General features: G+C 37.5%; 1 non-coding gene across 1 annotated transcript; it reads left to right on the top strand.

The window, feature by feature from the left end:
- The first annotated feature begins 4,534 nt into the window (after positions 1–4,534).
- LOC117279114 (small nucleolar RNA R71) lies at positions 4,535–4,641 on the top strand. The gene has a single exon (XR_004509510.1). It is a non-coding gene; the product is annotated as a small nucleolar RNA R71 (small nucleolar RNA).
- Positions 4,642–6,064: the final 1,423 nt, after the last annotated feature.

Here is a 6,064-nt window from a genome sequence, read left to right as displayed (position 1 = left end):
AAAGGACTAAGCAAAGAAGGTTATCAATGGGAGAAGATAGGGTTTTGATAGGATAGGTGCAAGATAATTGTTTGGGATCTAACTCTAGATAATTCACTTCTAATGTTCAAGTGAGTCTCTCGAATTCACTCAATTATTAGTTCAAACATTTAGCAAAAACTTCTCTCTCGATTAAGTCTTAAGCACATGAAGATATGCAAGAATGCGTAATGGATTGGTCTTTAGGAAAACCTCTTTCGATTATTCTCCTAACTATGTTTAATCAATGAATCAACTAGCCTCCTTCGATTACTTAGAAGAATCTATGAACTCAACCAACAATATAATGCAAAGATATCACAAGTTATGCCTCTCTTGATTACATGAACTAGTGAATATATATGCAACAATTAAATCATTCAAAAGCGCTTCAATACATAAAACTAGAGCTATAATCCACAAACAATCATCAATACACCAAATCCATCAAACCCTAATTGGAACTACTCCATAGATATGGAGAAATTCATCACAAATAAAATTAGAGTATGGGAAAACATAAATTCAATCCAAACTCGGGTCTTGAGTGAGGAAGGAATGATGAAATCCTTGTGCTTTTGTTCATCCAACTCCTCCTTAGCCTCCTTAGGTCGAAAGTATGTCAAAATTTCAGAAATAACGTTTTTCCATGTATTTATACCAAGTAGGATTAGGCCCAGACGAAATCACCCTTGAGCATTTTTCTTTCACTTTTTACACACATACATGGTACTCGACCTCCGAACTCGATTTCGTCTTAATTCCTTGGGCCTTTACTCAGACTTCAAAGCTCCAAATAGCTCGAATTAGCTCCACCACATCTACATAACTTGGAATCGCTCATACAAGGCATAACACACAATAAGTGCAGAACACTACCAATTAAAGATCAACACAAGTAAAGTGCAGTGAATTAGAGTGCAATAATCGACTAAAATACGGGATTATAGCCTACCATCAACACCCCACACTTAAACCATTGCTCGTCCTCGAGCTATCAAACTATACTTTTATATAGACACGACCTTTTTAAACAACTCTCCTAACTCATCACACCAAGACTATTTAAAATAGACTAAGCACAATACTGTAACATCCTCGCCTCAAGATTTGACTCAAAAGCACCATAAATTTTCACAACCCGCTCACTTACTCTAACACAGAGTTCAACGTTATTACCTTTCCTTCGTGAATCAAGTGCCCTCACACAATAATAGAGAGTAGTTTCACACAATGAAATTTAAGAACAATTACGAACTCAAGATAGAAAGAATTCACTCACTCTAAGAAGTACATTCATATGCCACAAAAGACGTACCATAGGCTTGCCTGTAGTGTACTACTCTACTAATTGAGCTCATTCAGTCAAGGATGAAGTAGGACTTTAATTGGTTGTAATGTAGGTTGTGGGATGGGTAGGATGCATTTGGATATAAGAGTGACTACACCTACCTAAGCACTTTAATACATACACTTAACCATTCAATACCCCACACTTATGTCAAACCATAACTCCACCTTCACATCAATATACAATAACTCCCTACTTTTTTATGCACAAATACATCAAGAGTCACCACTATCAAAGAATATTTTTCACAATCATACACTTATTTTTTTTTTTCTTTTTCAATTCAAGTGACTCTTACTTTTTTCAAAACAGTGCACCTTTCTCCTTAGTTCAATAATTCCACTCAAAAGGCAAACCAACACCCCACACTTCAACTTTTACAAAGTGCATAACAAATTCAAGTGCTCACGAGAGGTACAAGGTTTAAATAGATGGTCAATTCAAACAAATGGGTAGGGCTTGTAATGTGGTTGCCAAAGAAACAAGATTACAGGCTCAAAAGGGTTAACTAAGATACATGACAATTAGGTGGGTAAAAATATCATTAGCTCAACAAAGAAACACCTATATTACTTCCAAGACTGAATAAAACTACTATTTCGCTTTGCAAACACACAGGGCAAGTTCTAGACATCAAATGCAATGCACAAAATAAAACAAGAACTCACACACACATGGCAAGTAACTCACTCAGGATCGGACTATCAAGACACTCTAGTCAAAGCAGTTAAGCAAAGTTAAGATCATACAATTTAAGGTACTTTTACAAAAGTCAAAAACTGAGCCTAAGCGTCACAACTAAAGCACTTACTATTCTCAAGGCATAATAAAGTTAAGAGATATTTCCTTCAATTCAAATTACAGCACAAGGTTTCCTACTCCTAAAAAAAATAAAACTACTACTAACTACAACCGGTTCAAACAAAACACTTGGAAAAGAACTGCAGTACAAAGAAAAACCAAGGGGGAATTATTACATTACCTACAAACGAAAATTTTTTTGTCTTTTTTCGCACGACTTTAATCCTTCAAGAAACCCGTCGATGATATCCATCGTCGGGAAAAATCAAAAATTTTAAAAACTTTATGATTGTTTTTCAATTTTTTTTCTATCTCCAACTACTACAACTAACAAAAAGAATACATACATACATACATACATACATACATACATACATACATACATACATACATACATACATACATACATACATACATACATACATACATACATACATACATACATACATACATACATACATACATACATACATACATACATACATACATACATACATACATACATACATACATACATACATACATACATACATACATACATAAAAATATCCCCCACCCCACACTTTAAGTTGTGACATGTCCCCATGACACACAATTAAAAAGTATAAGGTAAAGGAAACTTCCTTAAACATCTAGTCGGGGTCTGAGTCGAAGTCGGGCTCTATTCCTCGCGCCCGAACTAATGCACACATCCATGCAGACAGCTTCTTCTCAGCCTTATTGGGGTACACCCTATACTTATCTTTCTCACTCACCGTAGCCTTCTCTTTCGAGCCCTTCACTTTCCACTCAATACTCGCAGCTGGTTTTTCCTTTTGTGCCCCCTTTTCTACATCCATTTTAAAAGTCACAGTCTCCTCACCCACTCTAAGCATGAGTTTTCTTTCTTATATATCTAATATTGATCTGCCCATCGCTAAGAATGGTCTTCCTAGCATGAAGGGGACCTCCTCCACCACTATAAAATCCATAGAAAATACAAACTTATCCACCCGAACTAACACATCTTCCACTATCCCCTAGGGTATTAAAGTCGTTTGGTCTGCCAGCTGCAACAATATTGGTGCCGACCTTATCTCTCCAATCTCCTTCTCCAGTTTCCTGTAAATAGATAGAGGCATTAAATTAATTAAGCTACCAAAATCACATAAAGACTTATCAAAATTAATAGTTCCTAAAGACCAAGGTATAGTAAAACTCCCTGGATCTCCATGCTTTTGTGGGAGTTTATTTTGCAATATTGCACTGCAAGGCTCTGTGAGCTTGACCACTGAGGTCTCCTCTACTTTCCTCTTCTTCATAAGGAACTCTTTCAAGAATTTAGCATAAGAGGGCATTTGTGATAGCACTTCTGTGAATAGTAAGTTTACATGAACCTGTTTCAGCACATCCAGAAATCTCTCAAACTGCTTGTCCAGCTTTTCTCTACATAGCTTTTGAGGGAAATGTAGCGCATGCATATGCTTGCTATCCTCATGTTCCTCCCTGCTCGATTTTTCTTCCTTTTTTTTTCTCAGCCTTCATCGGGCCTTTCTTCTTCTTGTCCTCATCACTTTTCAGCTGCTCTCCACTTTCTTTTTCAAGCCTCACATCTTTTTGGATCGGGGTGGGATCTTTCAACACTTGCCCACTTCTCAAAGTTACAACATTCACTGTTTCCTTAGGATTTCTTTTAGTATCAGTAGGGAGAGTGCCCAGAACCCTCTCAGATAATATTGTTGCAATCTGTCCCGCTTGCTTCTCTAAATTTCAAATTGATGCCCTTTGTACTTCAAATCTTTCATCAGTTTTCACAATGAAGGCCTTCATGAGATTTTCTAGACCAGGCTGATTGGGTTGTTGAGGCTAAAACTGTTGCCTCAGCTGATTCATAAAACTAGGAGCTCCTTGTCCTTGAAATCTGGGGTTATTTATTTGCCATGCATTAGCGGTACCCCCAGGTGAACTCCATGAAAAATGGGATGCTTCTGACCCATTGCATTAAAATTATAATTTCCCACAGCATTCATTTCCTCAGTTGAGACTTGACACTCATGAGTAGGGTGTCCTCTTCCACATATATCACAAGCTGCATGAGGCTCATTTTGTATCGAGGCTAAGGTCAGCTGTCGTATTTCTTTAGCCATAACATCAAGTTATACCTGAACAGATGTGTTAGCATCAACTTGGTGAACACCAATTGATCTTCTTCTTTTAGCACTTTCAGAGGGCCACTGATTAACATCTTCAGATAACTCATCAAGAATTGTAACTATCTCCTCTGGAGTCTTCTTCATCAAAGGGCCTCCAACTGCATTGCTCAATGATCTACGCGAAGCCGGTGTCAATCCATCCCAAAAGTCCTAGAGTTACATCCAGAGTTCAATTCCACCATGTTGACACTTTCTAACAATCTCCTTAAACCTCTCCCATGCTTCAAAAATAGTTTCAGCCTCTTTCTGGCAAAAGTTATAGATTTCTCTTCTAAACTTGCCCGTCTTAGCCGAGGAGAAATATTTATCAAGGAATTTTCTTGACATCTACTCCCATGTTCTAATCAATCCCGTGGGCAAGCTTCGAAGTCACTTCTTTGCATCATCTTTAAGTGAAAAGGGGAATGCCTTTAAGTACACTGCATCTTGTGACACCCCATTGTATTGAAAAGTTTTCATAATCTCCTCAAAGTCCATTAGATGTGTGTTTGGATCTTCGCTCATCTTTTCTCTAAAGACACATCAGTTCTGAATGGTTTGAAGCAACCCTTGCTTCAACTCGAAATTGTTAGCTACAATTGGAGGTGGTCTAACACTTGATAAGCCTTGAATGTATACCGGTCTAGCATAACTTTCCAGTGATCTCCTAGGCATGGGAGCTATATTTCCAAACTGGTCTACAACCAAGGGTTGATTTTGAGCAATTCTCTGACCCTTCTCTTCTTCATAGATAATCCGTGTATCTTTAATAGCTGCTTCCTCAGCATCTCGTGCATCTTTTTCTCGTTGTTGGGCTACCTCCCTTGCAGCCAAATCTACATTATCATCACTGTTTCCAGCCATAAGTTCTTTGGTTGAGGATTGCCCAACCTTTTCTGGTGTCTCGGTGAGATCTCTTTCCTTCCTCAGCTGTCTCAGTTGTTTTTCTATCTCGGGCTTGTATGGTAGCACTTCTTTCGCAGAAGCTCGAGTCATGTATCAATCTAAACCTGTAACCTGCGAACAGTCAACGAAAACTAATCAAAATCAGTAACCTCCCCGACAACGGCGCCAAAAATTGACGAGCGCAAAATACACACTTAAATTATGCTCGCTAATCCAATATAGTATAGTATAATATCGTATCCACAGGGATTGGATTTAAACAGTATTCTCATAGTTTCTAGCTTGATTTCTATCCAAGATGATCAACATTTGAGATTTATAATATGTCTAACTAAAATTGACTAAGAATCTAAAACTATTGACTAATGACAATCGAAACAAGGACTAAGCAAAGAAGGTTATCAGTGGGAGAAGATAGGGTTTTGATAGGATAGGTGCGAGATAATTGTTCGAGATCTAACTCTAGATAATTCACTTCTAGTGTTAAAGTGAGACTCTCGAATTCCCTCAATTATTAGTTCAAACGTTCAGCAAAAACTCCCCTCTCGATTAAGTCTTAACCTCACTAGATGAACCAATTTAAGCACGTGAAGATATGCAAGAATGCGTAATGGATTGTTCTTTAGGAAAACCTCTTTAAGAATGCGTACCCAACCCTAGTGTGTAAACCTTATGGGTAATTAATTATTGTTTGTTTATGTTGGGTAATTAAGCCTTGTTCATGTATTATTTCTAGAATTAATGGTTGCAAACATTGTTTTTACCTATTTGACTTGGTTCTTACTTGAGAAAGAGGGACCTAGTCTAGGAAAACTTA

This window comes from Nicotiana tomentosiformis, chromosome 8, assembly GCF_000390325.3.
Source record: "Nicotiana tomentosiformis chromosome 8, ASM39032v3, whole genome shotgun sequence".
Classification (NCBI taxonomy): Eukaryota; Viridiplantae; Streptophyta; class Magnoliopsida; order Solanales; family Solanaceae; genus Nicotiana; species Nicotiana tomentosiformis.
The sequence above is the reverse complement of the archived record's forward strand: the minus strand, read 5'-3'. Positions and strand labels throughout refer to the sequence as shown.